The 19,233-nt window shown below is 41.9% G+C and overlaps 1 protein-coding gene across 1 annotated transcript in view; it reads left to right on the forward strand.

Moving 5' to 3' along the window:
* The first annotated feature begins 9,450 nt into the window (after positions 1-9,450).
* The window catches only part of Dhrs9 (dehydrogenase/reductase 9), a 28,789-nt gene continuing 19,006 nt past the window's right edge, over positions 9,451-19,233 (forward strand). The window contains exon 1 of the mRNA XM_052724351.1: positions 9,451-9,687. The gene's annotated coding sequence lies outside the window, so the exon portion shown is untranslated. The remainder of the gene's footprint in view (positions 9,688-19,233) is intronic.

Below are 19,233 nucleotides of genomic sequence, written 5' to 3' on the forward strand. Positions count from 1 at the left end.
TGATGTCTAGTTAGAATACATGAGATGTACCTTTTTACTTGTTGCCTCATCCTGACTGAACTCCTACAAGGTAGTGTCATGCTTCTATCAAGAGGACATGTGCATCCTCCTTGCCCCAGGTTGAATTACAAATCTTCTCATGTGGATGCCTATACTGTAGTATGCTTTTATGTGATCTACACAGTTCCTTTACCATTGAAGAGTATGAGAGAGGATAGATTTGCATCTAGATTTTAACATTTATTGTTGAGCCTGTTAACTGGAGTTTCAGGATCTGACAGGATGACAATAGTAGTTGGACTTTGGAAGCTTTAATTACGATGGAAGAAGAAAATTAGGTAGTAAGTAGATGAGCCTGTCTGTAAGATTGTATCTGCATTTTATTTCAATGGATATCAGTAAACAGAATACATTTGTATAACCTATACAGTGTTTTCGTATACATTTCTATGAAGAGGGTTTTTCACTTCTCTGAGAATGTTGAGTCCTAGCGTAGTCACTATTAATTTGTAATTGAGAACTGAGAAAGGGAGACTACGAGCGATGGTCTTTATATATTGGCAAAATTATTAAGGCCACTCCACATAGTTAAAAGGAAGATTTATTTAGTGGGTAACTTACAAATGAAGGGATAGGTAGGTCGCGGGGTCTGGGGAAGGTGTATTGCAGTCCAGCAGTGTTCACTGGAGCTCTGCTCAGTCAACAACCTCCACCGTCCAGGGTCCAGGAACAGAGAGAGAGCGCTGGCCCATCCATACCAAAATAAATATGTCACAAATTGTGAAATATTATTTTTTCTTACTTGTTGATGGATTTTCAATCAGGCCTGTATTGCCTCACCCGAGATAAGAAGCAGGCCAGCTCCAAAAAGGGAACTCTACTCCAGACTGACACTGGACTGGGAGAAGAACCCTGATTCAAAAAAACTATACTTTTATTTCTTTCTTTTCCTTTCCTTTATCTTTCAGATACAAAAGATACATTTTAGCCTTACCACAAATTAAAAGAGTAAACAAAGAAACAAACAGACAAACAGAAAGTAGCACTGAGAATGTTTTCATCAGTAAAGACATCTCCCCTCAGCTACTTAACTCGTAGAAAGAAAAATGATATCACCTTTATGTCTACATGACAAATTTTGCCTTTTGATCATTTACACCACTAAGTCTTTTTCATGCCTTACAGAGATGGTAATTTACACTTCTCATCTTTTTATTTTTCTGGGTGCATTTAGATTTAATGTAATTGTGTCATGTGTGTATATGATCATTTTTTCATGTGTTGTTTATACCAAAATAAATATGTCACAAATTGTGAAATATTATTTTTTCTTACTTGTTGATGGATTTTCAATAATGTTTATGGAAATGGCTTAGAAAAACAAGGACTTTTAAATAAAATAACTGAAAATTAAGAATGTTAGTCTTCCTTAATGGATAAAGAAAATCAAATGATTTCATCAAAGAAAAGATTCAAAATAACTTCACATCAAAGACTCTGTTCTGACTGAAGGCAAAGGACTGCATCAGGTGCCCCTGACTGAGGGCTATACTATAAAACTCAAGGAGATTGCCTTAGTCAGTGCTCTATTGCTATGAAGAGACACCATGACCATGGCAACTCTCATAAAGAAAACATTTAATTCAGGAGCTCACTTATAGTTTCAGAGGTTCAGTCCATTATCATCATGGTGGTGTACAGGAAGACATGGTGCTGGCTACATCTTGGCTTGCTGGAAACAGGAAGTCAACTGAGACACTGGGCAGTATCCTGAGCATAGGAAACCTCAAAGCCTACCCCCACAGTGACACACTTCCTCTAACAAGGCCACTGAGCATAGGAAACCTCAAAGCCTACCCCCACAGTGATACACTTCTTCTAACAAGGCCACACTCACTCTGACAAAGCCACACCTCCTCATAGTGCCACTCCCTATGAGACTATGGGGGCCAATTACATTCAAACTCCCACAGAGATGAATATTTAGAATTCCTTTCTCTCATCAATCATGTGCCAGCTTCATCTGAGAACACATTCATGTGGACTTCAATACTGCTGAATGATCCTCATCTTCAACCTGATTGACAATCGGGTACCCCGAGTACCTGAGCACTTTCTCACTTTTTGTTTCTTTTAAAATTAGATTCTTTAATGGCTTAATATATTTAAAGTTTTACTCAGTATATTCCTAAATGACAAAATAATGACAATCTTGATTTTAATGGTTACAAATGAGAATATTACTTCCTTTTATTAATCATGTTTTTATTATGACTGTTTACCCCAAGTCCCTACCTTACTTATAATTAATTTGACTATATTATATTCATGTCTAAGAGATTCAAGTGTATTCACTGTCTGTAAAAAATTTTTTCTCATGATTCGATATAATTTGAATTTTAAAATCCAATTTTTAAAGTGATAAAAGCTTATTTTTTAAATCTTCTAGAAGAAATTCCATTTATAGGATATCTATATTTTAAATCCAAGCTCTTAGAGTCAAAACAAATAAACATTTTTTTGTATTAAGACAAAAAATTATATCTCTATATATCTAGTAACTGGATCCAATCAATTAGATTACGATGTTTCTATTGATGTTAAAAATGTTAAGATACAAAAAATAAACACTATGACTGTAACTTGAACTCAATATACTAGAGCTGGGGCTACCCAAAGATTAGTGTTAATTCTTACTAACCAAATTATACAAAACCAGCCATTTCTAAGAACAACACTCCTGATGTTTCACACCTTAAGTGCTGATATTTCTCAATTAAATGAGCATTGAGATTTCCTAGAATACAATTCTCAGCATTTAAGGAAAGTTAAGCAATATTTGTATTTTACTAGTAAAAAAAGAAATGGACAATACTACAGTGACTCCTTCCAGAATCATTTCCATTTGTAACCATTAAAATAAAAAATAAGATTTGGCTCATCCTCCATGACCTATAAAATTCTCATTTCTAACAAGATCTCACTTCTTGTCCCTATCACTGTTATTAATATTTGATAAAACTTAAAAAGATAATCATGTTTTTTAAAAATTAAAGAAATACTACCTATGTTGTTATCTAATTTCTTCTGTAACATGGTTCTCCATTGACTTTTCCAAATTAAACTTTTTTTTTTTGAGACAAGGTATTTATATGTAGTCCTGGCCAGAATTTAATTCACTGTGTAGACCAGGCTGGCCTCAAAAATTACAGAGATCTTCCTACCTCAACCTCCTGAGTGTTAGGATTAAAGCATATACTGTACCTGGCCTCCAAACTCAATCTTGGATGATATCAATACAATAAAATAGATCAAGTCAGTAACCACTGGTAAGAATCATGAACATTTAGATATTAGATACCAATTGTTCTTAATATTGGAGCTAGCTGCTTCACATGAGGCTACAGTTATGAAATTAAGATAGACAAAAGAGAAAAACGGAAAGCTAAGAGGTCTGTTTACTCCAACTACAGTTGAACTCATTCATAAAATTCAAAAACTGCAAATACAGGGAGAAACATATAATCAATATAGCTTTTTATTTTAATGTGTATATTTTGGTTATTTAAAAACTTGTGTTTTTGCCGGACAGTGGTCGCACATGTCTTCGATCCCAGCACTCTGGAGGCAGAGGCAGGCAAATCTCTGTGAGTTCGAGGCCAGTGTGGTCTACAGAGCACAATCCAGGACAGCCAGGGCTATACAGAGAAACCCTGTCTCAAAAAAACAAAACAAAAAACCAAAGCAAACAAAAAATATCCTTGTGTTTTCTTCATCTGTTACCTTCGCTCCATTAGGCTGATGGTCTTCATTATTTTAAGTTTTGATATATTACTCTTAAAATATGTCAAATACAGAGGATTAAATACAAAAAAGTCCAGTTCAAAATCACAAAGTCTAATAGATTTTAATGATATGATGTCTCTTAATGGCTTTACTAGCTATTCCTATCTTTGGAAGATTGTCCTGCCTACTTCCCAGCCTCATCCACATCAGATCCTTGGGAGCATTCCCTAGTAATGTGAGACGTTAATTTAATAATAACACATGATCAATATTTAATGAACAACACACGTGGTCCTTGGGTGCTCAGAATGTGCTGATGCTTGGCCAATGGGAGGAAGTATGGACCAGAGCTCCTGGAAAAAAGTTTCAGCCAAATCTTCTGCAAGGTTGATTAACTGATGAGATCGTCAGGGACTTTGGAGTTTCTAATGTCGCAGGTCAGAGACTAATTACCATTTATCATGGACTCTATTTATCCCCCTTAACAGCCATTCCTTGCCCAACTCTATATCTGATCTTATGCCCTGTGACTCACAAGCAAAACTTTTAAAATTGCATTAACTTAACAGACCACTAGCTTCTACCAAGGAGAAGACTAAGGTTGTCAGGTAGCCCCCGAGGCCCATAGCAGTGATTTCCCCACTTTAACCCACCTACCTAAACTTTCCACAATGTATCTGACTTTCTTGATTTTGTTACTATAAAAACCTCTCAAGTCGTTACCACACTGGAACATGGAATTTGGAGTAACCTAAATCCGTGCTGCGGGGTAAATACCCAAAGACCACTCACTCAGCAGGACCAAAGTTCAAATTGAAAGTCTGTACTGAGCCACCAGAGACTGCCTGGAGAACACTTCTCAAAGCCACAAAGGTATATTATAGGGAATTTTTTAAAGAGTAAGAACACAGGAGAACTGCATCACGATTGGCAGTCACAGGGGGAAGCAAGCAAGCAGTTGAACAAGAGCCAAGAGCACGCAGTTAGCTGGGGCATTTCGACCCGAGTTTCTAGAACGGGGTTTGGTGCTTTCCCGTGGGACTTTTCAGGGCAGGGGACAGAAACCAAAGATGGCATCCGCTGAGACATCAGTGGAGGACCTTTGCCCTGGTATATATATCTGTGTTCCCGGTGTGTGGCCACTGGTATTTGGCTCACGAGTAAACTTTCTCTTATCCCTTTGGAGGTGGGAGTTGTGTTTTCACGTTGATAGTTTGAAAAAAGCCAGTACTCCAGAGCAAGCTGTAACCAACCCCAGGACCAAGGAGGCAGATGCAGGAGGCTCCCTGGGCCTTGCTGGTCGGCCAGTGCAGTCGAACTTATAAGCTCCAGGTTCAGTGAGAGGCCCGGTCTCAAGAATTAGGGAAGAGTGATTAAATACAACTTCAGCTTCTGGCTTCCACATGCATATATACCTGCAAAACACACACACACACACACACACACACACACACACACACACACACACACACACACACTGAAACATATATACACACACACACAGTACCAAGAGAAAAACAGATGATTGTCTGCAAGATTACCAGCTGGTTTCTCGGAAGAAGTGGTGGAAGCCAGAATGAACTGAGATGGCATATAAAGCGCTGAAGGATTGAAAAAAAAAAAAAAAAAAGGTAAGAAAAAGGTTAAGAAACAGCAGGGCTTATGTGATCAATAGAGAATATATATTGTTTAAAAGGAGAAGAACGCAGGAACGGAAAGGAAATATGTGTCTGATCGGTATCTGGAGCCTCCGGGCACAAAATCAACGACCCATCACTTGGGGTTGTTCCTGCAGCCTGAGATCACAGGGCATAGGTGACCAAGTTCACGTTCCAGGCAGCAGCTTCCATCAGGCTTACTCCGGATTCCATGATGACCTTCTAACTCCATTTTGAGGTTTTTCACAACTGGTTTTCCTTTTATTTTCACAACCACAGAAAGAAAGAAAGAAAGAAAGAAAGAAAGAAAGAAAGAAAGAAAGAAAGAAAGAAAGAAAGAAAGAAAGAAAGAAAGAAAGAAAGAAAGAAAGAAAGAAAGAAAGTGAAAAGAGAAAGCAAACACTCTCTAAGATTAAGTGAACAGAAAGTACTTCTAAGACAAAGCTGCAATCTTTATCTAGTCCATAAACGCTGTTTCGAAACTCCCCCACTTCAACTGGTGCACTAAACAGTGACAGAGGAAAACCGCCACTGTCACCAAGCCCTGCCCTGAAACCTCCCCCTCCCTCACCCACTCTGCCCCAGCACTACCTGGGTGCAAGGTGCTCAACGGTGAGAAAGAAAACTATCCGTACAGACAGGCATTGCTGTGCGTAACTCATCCCCCTTCCCTCAAGTTCATATGTTGACGTCTTAAGTCTCAGAACGGGGGTGCAAAGGACACAGGGTTTTTAAAGCATAATTAAGTTAAAATGAGGCTCTTGGGGGTGGAGGGTTCTAGTCTTACATAAGAAGAAGAAACCTGGGCTTGCATCCCCTGACTCTATACAACCATTGCTCCCAAAGTTGGTGTCCTAACAGTACCATTGAGTTTGCTGATGCGTGAGAGAAAAGGTAGTATCTTTTTCTCATCTATCACAAGGTGCCTGGCTAAAACCCTTACAGCAAAAGAAAGATTAGGACAAGAAAAACACATGGCCTGGAATCCTTCAAAAACGAAAACCCAAAGACTTGGGGAAACGATTTCTATGGACTGTCATACAGACGTGTGAATGGAAAATAAGAAGGTCTAAGCTGAGGGACTGTGTAGCAAGGCTGTTCCTCCAGGTTCTTCTTGGCCTTTGGGCAAAGGACTCAGGATATCCTCTGGAATGAGGATCTGGAGATCTACTTTCAGGAAAGTAGGTCAAAGAATTCTTTTTCCGGTCAGGATCAGGGGGAAAAGGCAGGAAAGGACCAGACTGAGACCTTCCATCTATGATATCCTGAGTTTCCTTCAGATTAATCCTGATGAAACACTCCTTCCTTCCCAGGGTAGGTTGGATTCCTCTCTTCTTCAGGTCAGTGGGTGATATGGATGCTTCCGGAACACTTTCTTACTGCAGAGGGTACACTGGAAGGAGACCCCTCCTCCTCCCCTCTCAAGAGTCACATTTTTCTTCTTAAGCGCCATCCTTGTTTCTCACAAGGAAGCCCTACTCTCTCTGGCCAGTCATCACCTCCACTATCACCTTTCTTTTTTCCTGGACAACAGTCGCCCCATGGAATCTCCCTCACCCGACTTGTTCAAGCCAGACATCTTACGAGTAGTTAAAAGGATGTGTGCTCCGCAAATATGAAAAACCTTTCTTCAAAGAATTCACTGAATGTTGCGGTGACTCAGTGAGTGCCTCACCATTACAGGGGAGCAAAAGATTAGTCCAGCTTCATTTTACAACTGGGAGAGACAGGAAAAAACAAACAAACGAGCAACAAAGCTCCTAGCTTGGGTCCAGCCCTGGTTCTCAGGCTTCTCACAAACAGAAGGCATTGTTGGTGCCCAAAGGGAGAACGAAAGACAGGTGCCCTTGGTAGAGAGATTGAGAGATCCGGCTGTTGACAGAGCGAGGCGGAAGAGAACACGGGGTCCGTTCTTGCATCCTGGAAGTCATAAAGCCATTCAGAGCTATTCAGAGATCTGAGAACGGCCTTGGGCAGAGCCCCGCCTGATCCCGCCAGGAAGGAGAAGGGCAGCGTGCATGTCACCAGCTGGTGTTGCCCTGCAGCCAGTCTTAGACGAGTCACACCAGACACACTCAGAACCGGGACCACCACAGCCCACTGCCAGGGGGTTCTCTATGGTTGGTCCAGAGATTCCCTCAGCTCAGCACGGGGACCAGAAGTCTGACAGGTGTTGGCAGGGAAAGCTGGCGACTGGGGTAGTTTCATCGTGTTTGGGAAAAGGACAGTTGGAGAAGGCACTCTCGGGCAGATGTGTGGAGGACGTACAGATCTAGAAGAGAAGGGATTGAGTTGGGTGTTTAGTGTGCTGTTCATACAGTTGTATAGCTACAACCCAACTAGCCACTTAAAATTTACATTTGAATAAGCTCCACGCTGTAACCTTTTAAAACAAGGAAATAAAAGTAAAATCAAATGTCACTTTGGTAGGATACATGTGTATCGTCTTTGATGACCAGAAGTCTGATGCAGGGAGAATTCTGGACAAAGTAGTATTTTCAAAGGTTACATTCTTCTACTTTGAAAAAAAATGCTTCTTTCTTTCTTTCTTTAGTGTGTGTGTACATGTATGTCCCCAAATGCACACACTCCACAATGCACATGTGGTCAGAGGACAGCTTTCAGGACTTGCTTCTCTTCTTCCACGTGGGCTCTCGGGCTGTCATGTTTGACATGTGTTTACCCTCTGAGCCGTCTTACCGGCCCTCACAGGTTACGTTCTAAAGGGACAGAGTGAAAAGAACGCAGAACTCAGCGTGTGACTTTGAATGTGGCTGTGATTTCAGCCTGGAGACGGTGCTGCTTGCAAATGATGCCGCTAATGGATGCCTTCATCAACAAGGTGAGGGTGGGGTTGTTCTAACTCCACCCCTGCCCCACATGCTGCCGCACTGACCCTGAGCTTTTCAATTTAATCCATCAGTACTGAGAGACATGCCCCGGAGATGGCGAGAATCCTCCGCCACGGCACGCAAATTGATCTTGACATTTAATTTTTCTTTTTAAGTCTGTGTGGGGAATTTTTGGAAGCAGAGCTGCACTGAGCAAGGTTATTGAGCAAAACTTAGTATGGCATAACCTTTTCTTTGCCCTTTTCTCTTCAGCCCTCCAGGACCACCCAGGTGCTTGAGGGCTCTCCCCCTTGCAGGTGTAATAGCCTGCTTATACGGAGGATCAATTATCGTAGCTTTCTTCAGACAGATTTAAGTCCAGGTTTTTCTCTGAGGCTACAAGTTTGTGCCTTTACTCTGTCTTACGGGTTATTGAAGAGGAAGAAATAGACGTGGCATGTATTGGGTACCCCAAATATTCATCGGGATAAATTTTTCTTTTGTTCTTGTGGAGGAAAAAGGAACCCAACCCATTTAATTCAAAAGGCAAAAGCCATGTCTAGACTCCACTAGAGGGATGGGCTCTTTTCATTTGCTCGCTCCAAGCAAACAGTAACTACTTTTCAAGAAGGCACAGAGAGCAGAGGAAGTCAGAGGAAGAGACGCAGCATGAAATTAAAAGTAAAACTTCAGTGCACCTTTGCCTGCCTGTACAATAGAGAGCTGGGAGCTTTGGCAAGCAGGAGGGAAGGTGGGCGGCATCTCATCCCCCACCCCTTACAGCTTCAGCTGGCACCAAGGAGTGCCAGGTCCTCTGGGAGAAGCACTGGAAAACGCCAGGCAGGGTTAGGAGGGGCAATTCTTTCCAGTTCTCACTTCCAGAGACCCTATCAAGGTGTTTTGTCATACCTTAAAACACAAATTAGGAGCCACAAATTATTCCTAAACTATGCTTCCTTCACATTTATTATGTTGACCTTCTTGCTGATAAATGTTTTAAAAAGTAAAATGGGAAATGATCCATTTGACGCACCAGCCCGTTCATAAGGTGCCTCTTCGTACGTGGTTTCAGTTGTCTCATTTGGTCAAGAGAGTGTAAGTCATTTCTCTAGCTAGTTACATTTAATGTATAAGAAACACTAACGATTCCTTTGGAAACCTGTGACCCACTGTCTCTCCGCCCTCCATCCACTGAGGAGAGACTTAGTCACCGCTTAGTGTTGCAATGGGTGTGGGTGTGACTCACAGAAAGAAGTAGAGAAGCCTTCACACAGAGCTCTGCAGATGCCTGGACACCTTGAGAGGATCAGCTTGCTCTGGGCGGCACTTCCTTCTCCTGGGCACAGCAGGAAGGTGGGAATCAGCTGAGCAAGTCCCCAGCAGCTTCTGCACCCCCAGCCATCTTCAGAGAGGTAACTGGTGATTGTTCAGTCATTTGTCCCTTCGCTTACCATCTCAACCTGAACTGTCTTTCATTTTCCATGCGCTTACAGAATGAATCAAGTTGTCTTTCAGCTGTGGTCAACTTTTTTTTTAATATAGTATGAAAATGATGGGAGCAGAGTCCATCTCATAAAGAAATGATCTCAGTGTGACCCAGGAGGCTGGCTGAAATTCTTCCAGGACTCAGGACTCTGAATAACCTGTAGCATCCTGTAGTCACAACTAATTCCTCTCTGTCCCTCTCCCTCTCTCCCTCCCTTCCTCCCTTCATCTCTCCAACCCTGTTTGACACCAACTGTGACTCTTGGGACTATTGAGAAACTGGAGAGTGCAGAGATCCAAATGTTGTGGGCATCTTAACAGAGCGTCTCGGCAGTGGGAGCAAGGCATTGCCAGCTGCTGCCTGATATGTTTCTCTCCCCCTGCTTTCCCAATATCACCAGTTTCCACCAATACCTGTAGACGAACACTAAACTGGAAGAGAAAAATATTGGGAATGAAGAAAGGATATTTCTAAGGTGTATGCACACTCTGATCCGTGGGTTCTGGCTTGTTGGGGGGGAAAAAAGAAAGAAAACAAAGACAAAAACAAAAACAAAAAAACTCCTGCTCAGATAGTCACTCCACATTTTATAATAAAGTGACTTGGTATTCAAATGCCCCCACGAACATTTGATTTTTGGCAGGTGGGGGCAATAACTCTGTAAAGCTCCACGACACTCTCAGCCCAAAGCTAGGGGTTAGGTTTTATTTATCTTAGCATCACTTGGCACATATTAGATGCTCTGAAACATCTTTGGCCAGACAAGGCTCGACCTGAGAATGAAAGGCTCCTTTCTTGTCATTGCTCGGCATCCTTTCACGTTTGAAAATGGTGGGCACTTTTTAAAATCAATCTCAGTGTTTAAATACCAGGAAAATTTGTTGCGTCATTCAGTTCAAGAGGTGAGACCCTGATCACAAATGTCGCTTTCTCAAGGGGCAGCATTTTAAAACACTAACATTTTCACCTGGAGTAAAGCTAACTGTGGCTGAAAGAAGCACCTTGCTGCACTGATACACACATCCACTCTATTCTGAACTTTCTTTGAAGCTGTGTGACCAGGAATTATAATAACATACAGCATACAATCCCTTCCAGCTGGCAGTTACTATTTTGTGGCCGTAACTAAAGAAACTGTAGATTTAACGGTGACTCCCGGTGTGCTCTTACTGTCGGGAAGCACACAGCCAAAACAAGACACATAAGGGGACCTGGGGTGGTCCATATTCATTAGCCAAGATGCTTAGTAAATTGCTTTAATTTAAGAACGTTTTCCTGAGACTTGAGTGGGTTTGTACACCTGGGGAGGCAGGACAGCTCTGGAAAGCCGCAGAGGAAGCATACATGCCCTTCTCCCACCACACACCGGGTGTGGAGCTGCGCCCTCCCGCAGGGATTACGGTGAAATCTAACTAAGGAAGCTCGGCTTCCTCCTGTTACGGGAGGAAACTGGCCATTCCAGGATGCCGAACACCACCTCATCCCGGCTCTGTCGTCATTGTGCTCAGTGATGTGGTTTTCACCAGATTCTCAACAGGAGGGGTCATTGGCTCCATTTCTTAATTCATTTCAGATTTTTCAGGTACCTGACTTGTATCTTCTTCTTCAAGTGAGTACACTTCCTTACGTGTGTGGGCTCATTTGTATCATCATCAGGCTCTGGTGAAAAGCAGAACAGATGTATCTGAAAGGCAACCTTAGGTTTAAAAAAGGAAGAATTTTTACTTCAGTAAAAAGGCACAAAATAAAAATGAGCTCTGAGTAATGAATCATAGATGCAATATCTAAATATAAGAAGCACGCGTGATCCATGGTAGTCATTAATTAAGAACACTTGCATAAGAAAACTCGCAAAATATTTCAGGCAGTCATCACCAAATGCTTTCTATTTGATGCATCTTGGCACAGTCACTCAGTTGTTGATCCAGAGACTGCAACAATTGAAGGTAAATAAAGACTTAATAAACTCCCAGTGTTGTCTGAAAGAAAGTCTTCCGTGGAATTATGTGGACATGGAAGGAGCTGGCCTGGGAGGAAGCGTCTAGAAAGAGCTTTACTGTCTAACGAGGACTTGCAACGTTAGCGTCTATTTCTGTCCTGTCGCCCAGTTCCTACCGGTAGAGGGAGGCAACTGATGGAAGGGAAGTCCAAGGAGTCTATTTTCAGTTTCTTACTAAGAAACCCAGGAAAAGAAGCCAGAAAGCAGAAGTGGGGCTGCTGTGGAGAACGGAGTCTTCTGACAGCTGCTGTCACGTGGTCCCGACGTTAGCACTCGACGTGAAGAGGATAGTCGGTCTCCTCTCATGGCTCCTTCTGAATCTGTTGTACGACAGTGAATTTCTGATAAGACGTTTCATTCCTCCTAGCGACTGACAACGTGTTCATCTCCCCACAGCTCTTCACTCTCCTCTTACACAATTTAAGATTCCAAGGGGAAAGTCAGTTCAAGAGGTCTTTTAGCAAACGTTCTAATTTGTAATATTCAACCCAACTCCCAAGATAGCATGACAATTAAATGAGATATATATTATGAGGTTTATAAGATATAACCCTGAACTTTTTTTTTTTTTCAAGACAGGGTTTCTCTATGTAGTTTTGGTGCCTGTCTTAGATCTTGTTCTGTAGACCAGGCTGGCCTCAGACTCACAGAGATCCACCTGGCTCTGCCTCCCAAGTGTTGAGATCAAAGACATGTGCCACCACCACCCGGCTGACCCTGAACTTTTTCATTATCTAAATTGGAAGTGGGGACATTGCTTGATTGTCCATGTCATTCTCTTCCTTCGTCCTAAAGTTCAGTGATCTCAGAGATCAATCCAAGTATGATTCAGAGCCCAGAAGCCAGAGTGGATCCCTTCCTTCTCTCCCTTCGGTTCTTCCTATTGCTCTTCTGCTTAAGGCCACGCATCACACACAGCACAGAGGTGGTAAAGAAGTGGGCACACAGCCTAGATGCCAGAGCCCAGTGGGAATGAATACAGCCCAGGTGGGATCAGAGGGGTCTGTCCCAGAGTCACCTCAGCACCATAGCTTGTACCTTGAACCAATTAGCCTGTGTTTCTGAATTCACCTCTTCTCTATAGATTGATTTATTTATTTGGGGGTTTTGAGGAAGGCTCTCACTATGTCACCTAGACTGGTCTCTCCCTCCTATCTTTGCCCTCTGAGTGCTGAGATAGATATGAGTTATGACACCCAGCACAAAAGGAAATAATTTTATCATGAAGTTTAAGATAAATATTTATAGGTTCAGGCAACAGCCTAGAACAGGGTTTCTTAAACTTTTCCCAATTTTGTCTCCTTTGCATCCAAGAAATATAGATCTATATAGTCCCAGATATATCGATCTGTAAAATGGGCGTGCAAAGCAAACACATATTGACAAACCATAAAGAAAATTATTCTGAAGCAATTCTCTTGGACACACATAATTTTACCAATTACTGAAGATGAAAACAAATTTGCACACTGATGGTAGATGTGCTTGGTTATCTAAATATTTGATGCTACAGGACACAGCAACTTCAACATTTTTCAGAGTTGACTGACATTTTGATTTTTGATTGTGAATACTGAGAATGTCATTTGGCATAAATATGTAGTGCAAAATAGCAGAAACTTATTTAAGGCCATTTCAGAATTGCTGAAAATTTTGTCCTAATCCCAAGCCCAAATTCATTTAATGATTTTCTTTTTTTAATGAAACTCAAGTCAGCAGCTCAAACAGTAATTTTTTTAAAAGGACTTGCTTATTTTATTTTTGTGTATATTAGTGTTTTCCCTGGATGTATACATGAATACCTGGTACTTTTGGAAGCCAGAAAAAGGTGCCAGATCATCTGGAAGTTGAATGCCACCATGTGGGTGCTGGGAGCCAAACTCATGTCCTCTACAAGAGCAGCTAGTACTCTTATCCACTGAACCATGTTGCCATCCCTTCAAATAGTAATTTTTAAAGTCAAATGGTCTACCACAGTACAATCCAAAGGCATACCAATGTGATATTTACATGAGAAAGAATGACCGTAAGAAAATATTAAGCCCATACTTTCTGTGATTTAACTATTACATTCCAAAGAGCAGAAAAATCTCCTACATATACTAAAAATTCTGCACATCTTCACGTCCAACAGCCTGGAGTCTGAGCCCGGGTTTTTAAGGCAGCATTGGCTGGTACTGCACGCACAAGGCAAAGTGTGGGTGCTGAGTTCAGAATCGCAGCTGCAGTGAAGTCATTCCATGGAACAGGGACAAGTGTGGGTGGCCCCAACAACCTTGGATCCACCATGGTTTTGAAATAATTTTTAGTCATTGCCAATTCAAAACCCTTTTATTATTGTCAAGGTTTTTTTTTTAAATCCCACATTTAGTTACACGACCCTATGTTGGATCTTTATCCATGGTTTAAAACACTGTGGCATTCAGTCAACCACAACCATCACTCATACTTGTACCTGACTTTATTAACCAGAAATCTGAGGACCATGGATTTCCTAGGAGCACTTGCCAAACTCTAGAGGGTCAGTTTTCTACCCAGCACAAGCTGTCATGGCCCCAATGCAAAGGCTCAGTCAGAATCCAGGTCTCACAAATGCTGGGAGTGCTAATGTGGTCATTTCTAAATCTACAAATGGTGTTATGCATAATTTGGTCTTTTGGATGCCTTCTATCTTCAGAGTAAGAGAAGCAGATATTTTTTAAATTGCAAAAATGAGTGCTTGCCAAAGCAGGATATGAGTAATTTTATAAGGAACGAAACCTCTCTGTTAAAGTCATTAAAAAAATATAAATACACATCGAGGAGACACCACCAAGAAAGGGATGACTGGATTTCCAGATAAGTGGTCCTGGATACAGTGACCCTCTGGACCTTCAGAAAAGAACCTCTGTGCCAACAGTTCTCAAGTGTGAGCAATTTTGTCTCCTAAGGGACATTTAACAATGTCCCTTAACACTTCTTTATCAGAAGTGTTTCTGACACTTAGTGGGTAGAAGCCAAGGATGCCGCTAAGCATGCTGTAATCCACTAGCCAGACCTCACATTGTTAATTATGGAGTCCAAAAATATCAGAAGGACTGCAATTGGAAAGCTTGTGCTTACATACAAGCAACAGACAGAGCAGTCCTTTCAGGCAGGGAAGGTGGCTGGTTCCTCCCGTGTAACAAGCATTAAACTACGTTAATTCACCCGTTACTCTCTGACAAAAATGTCCTGTAACTGTTCTACCACTGGAAAAAGCCCAGAGAAGATGAGTAAATTGCTCCGAGTTCTCTGGGGTCTGAACTCCTGAACACTGCTCTAATGCTGGAGGCCAAGGGTCTGCACTCCTAGTAAACAGTTTGTTGTGAGATAAATGGAAAGATACAGCAGATAAGCACCTGAAGCGCCTGAGGTCAGTGCCCCCCTGCTAAATCGCTGGCATCGGGGAATTGCAGAGGAATGGCCAGAGTTCGTGGAGAGTGGTCAAGGCAGTCCTGTTAGCTGTGGTTACTTATTTACTTCTCAGGTGAGCTGACTGACGGACTGTCAATCCCTTGCTCTACACAGGTCATGTCCCTCAAAGCCCTGACCTGGGACTGTTGTTCACGGATGGTTTCTTGGCCAAAGCACTACTAGGGGTCAAAGATAACATGTTGGTTTGTTACTGACCTAGTCCAATGACCTAGAAGAACGCAAAATGCAGAGACTAATTGGTAAAGGAAGAACTAATGCTTTTAGATAATAATAAGGACAGGTTTCACAAATCAGTGATCCTCAAGCAGAGTTAGAAGTCCCTAGGATTCCAGCTACTGGCTGTGACACCAAGTTCTGTGATGTCCATCAGTCCAGAGGGCCGCACCATGACAATGCATTTTCAGAGGGCGCATCCTTAATGACTAAAAAGCTCCCTCTCTGCTTCTCGTCTCCAAGGAAAACTCTGTTTGTGTAGGGAGGAGGTCAAGTGGGAAGTGGAGAAGATGAAGCGGAGCTACTTAGGTTTGAGTTTTTCAGCGATTGTAAAAACAGGCTTTCCAAAGGATGGAAGGCAGGTGACCCAGGTCACTTCAAAATCCGGGCAGTTTGTTTTGTACCTAGAACCCAGCGCAGCTCAAGGAAGTCTTCATGGGAGAGGGAGGGGCTTCACTCATATGGGGAGACTGACTCCAGGGCCCCCTCATACATGGGCATCCCATTCTGGATTCTCAGGTCTCTTGTAGAAAATGTCGTGGTGTTTTTGTGTGACCTGGCATCTTTCTGCACACTTTAAATCACCTCTAGACCGTTTGTAACACCTAGTGTGAATGCTGTGTAAATAGTTACACTGTTGTTCCGCGGGAGAGAACAATGGAAAAGTCTGTGTGTTCAACTGAGTTTCCGTTTCTAAAACTACTCAGATCTGCAGCTGGTTGAATCCATGGGTGTAATTTCACACTTACAAAAAGGTTAAAAGAATGGTACAATTCAGAGTTTCTAAACATTAGCGTTTTACCACGTTTTTACTCTCACTTTTTATATATACGTACAAGTTTTTGTTTATATTATATACAATAACTTTGAATTTGTTTTATTGGATTTTTATTTGTTTGGTTTGTTTTGCTTTTGAGAAAAGGTCTTACTATGTAGCTCTGGCTGGCCTGGAACTCACTATGTAGACCAAGCTGGCCTTGAACTCACACAGAACCGCCTGTGTCTACGTCCTGAGTGCTGGGATTAAAGACCTGTGCCCCCAGACCCAGCCTGAACTTTTTGAAAGCAAATTGAAGACAAAACACACCTTAATCTTTGAATAGTTCTATATAAATTATCGAAAAAGCAGGACATTTTTCCACAATATGATTTTCAAAGTAAAATTGATCAAGGTTACAGATGTTTTTCAAGTTTCATTAGTTAACGTAGTGATGTTATTTCTGAGAAAGGGAAAAATGTTTACCAGCCTGCCATTACGTGTTGCATTTTACTATCTCATTAACTTGGCATCCTTGGTCCTTTTTTCCTTCATGACTGGTGTTCTGAAGAGCACAGGACACACCCTCTGCAGAACGGGAAGTTGGTTGTCTGTGCATGATTAGTTGGGATTTGTGCAGAGAGTCCTGCTTATTGGTTTGCTCCCTGACTAAGAATACCAACTGATATCACTTCGTTCAAGTGATCTCTTGGATTTCTTCACTGTGAAATCACCATTGTCCTCTTTTCACTTAGTAATTATCTTTGGGGGACATCCCTTGAGAGTCCGTACTGTCCTTCTAACATCCATTGATAACTCTTGCCTGAAATAATTGTTACTGTGTCAGCAGCTAATACTGATTTTCTAACTGCATTCCTCCTTTGACACATATCAGTTGGCATGACTTCCTTTTCCTTATATAGTTACTTATTGATACTCACTAAAATGACTAAGTTCATATCATAGTCAATGACTTAGGATTCATTATGATCATTATTTACATTGATGCTCAATTGTGTCATAGTTAGCGGGTAAAGATCCTTCCAATTGGTTCTTAAAGTGTTTTTGATATGTGCCCAACATTCTTTGAGCCCTTTCTTTCTTTGTAGCATAAGATACTCCAGGATCATTTATACTTCCCCAGACTAACTTAATCCTCATATTGGCTTCTCCAAAGATTATAATGTTGAGAAAATGGGCTCCGGGGCCTTGGTCCATTCATTGTTCTTAGGTATTCCTTAAGCTTTATCAGGTAGATCTAGGTAGATCGTTGTCCATTTATTTATATAGCTATGTACACATATTCAAGACCATCAGTTGATGCTAGGTCTTCTTTCTAATTCAACTCCACAGGGCCCATGCCAGCATCCCTTCCCTTTCCATCTTTGCAGCTCCTCTCTTTGAGGGTGTAAAATCTGACATCTATCAGCCATATGTAGTTACTCATTTCCTCAGTCAAGTAATGTGAAGTTCGAGGATTGTCTGTTGTCTAGTTACGGTGAAGGCATGGATTTCATGTGAAGTTCGAAGACTGTCTGTTGTCTAATTATGGTGAAAGCATGTATTTCATGTGAAGTTCGAAGACTGTCTGTTGTCTAGTTATGGTGAAAGCATGGATTTCATGTGAAGTTCGAGGATTGTCTGTTGTCTAGTTATAGTGAAGGCATGGATTTCATGTGATTTTACTTGTTCTTGTTGAAACACATGTATTTGTGGTGAAGATACTCTAGAAAATTTTGATTTACATGACTGTAAGTATAAATACTTTTCAATACATGAATTAAAATACATAGACTTTTAAAGGAAGCCTGCTATGCTGAGATACACCAAAGATATTTAAAACGTATTTCATTAACACATAATAGTACTATGGAAGCAAGAACAATAATCATGTCTTTAATCCCCCTCATTCCAGAGGCAGAGGCAGGCAGATCTCTGTGAGTTCAAGGCCAGCCTGGTCTATGTAGCAAGTTTCAGCAGCCAGGGCTCCGTAACGGACCCTGTCTCAACAACAACAAAATGGGGACATACACCACATTTTATGATAAGTAACATAACAATGCTGTGCCCGAGGCCAGGTGTGGTGGTGCATGTCTTTAATCCCAGCACTGGTGGGTGGGGGGAGGGGCAGAGGCAGGCAGATCTCTGAATTCAAGGCCAGCCTGGTCTATCAAGCTAGTTTCAACAGCCAGGGCTAAACAGAGAAACCCATCTTGGAAAACAAAAACAAAACAAACAAACAAAAAACTGTGGCTGTAATAGATGACAAAATCTCAGGTACTACAAAAACTGCTGAAATGTGTTGCTGGTTTCACAACTGAAAGATGTGTTAAGTTTCAGTAACAAATTAGAAAAAAAAATACAGGGATTCCCTTCCCTGTCTGAGTGGATCCTGCCTTGAATTCTAAGCACGGACTATCTCCAAGTTCTCTAGGAACCCCCAGGGGCTTTCCTTGACGTCCAGATCCTCCATCCATCCTAATTCAAGCCCCTTGTGTCTGGTCACTCACATCATCATAGGAACAGCATCCACCTTCACAGCCTCCAAGACTCCTGGTCCCCCTGGGAACCCACCAGTCATTGTCCGTGAACAGAGGAGGGTATGAGGGGAGATGATGAAAGGAACAACTACTTCAGGTGTCAGGGGTTGTTTTGGTCCCAGGACTTTTAGCCTGACCTCATAGCACCCCTGGCAAGGTGCCTGTGTTGACTATCAGCTCAGCTTGGACACTGCTCAGCCCCAGCAGTTCAGAGTTCCAATTCTCTTTCTCACATGGGACGGGCCAGGGCTCCAGGCTGCCATGGCCTTGGCAAATCACCTTGGATCTTTGAATCTGGTTTATCTTCTATAAGTGAGACAAATCATACGCTCTCCACAAGACTAGAGAAAACCAAATGAGAGCGTGCAGCTCTCCAGTGCAGAGGCCTTGGCCAAGGTGGGTGACAATCTCACTATTTAGTTCTCTCGATTCTGCCCCCTGGCAGTTACAGCCTCTGTCGTGGGGACATTAAAATCCACAAATGTTTGGCTTTCTTCAAATAACTTC

Source organism: Peromyscus californicus, unplaced genomic scaffold (assembly GCF_007827085.1).
Source record: "Peromyscus californicus insignis strain IS unplaced genomic scaffold, ASM782708v3 Scaffold_7__1_contigs__length_154581171, whole genome shotgun sequence".
NCBI lineage: Eukaryota > Metazoa > Chordata > Mammalia > Rodentia > Cricetidae > Peromyscus > Peromyscus californicus.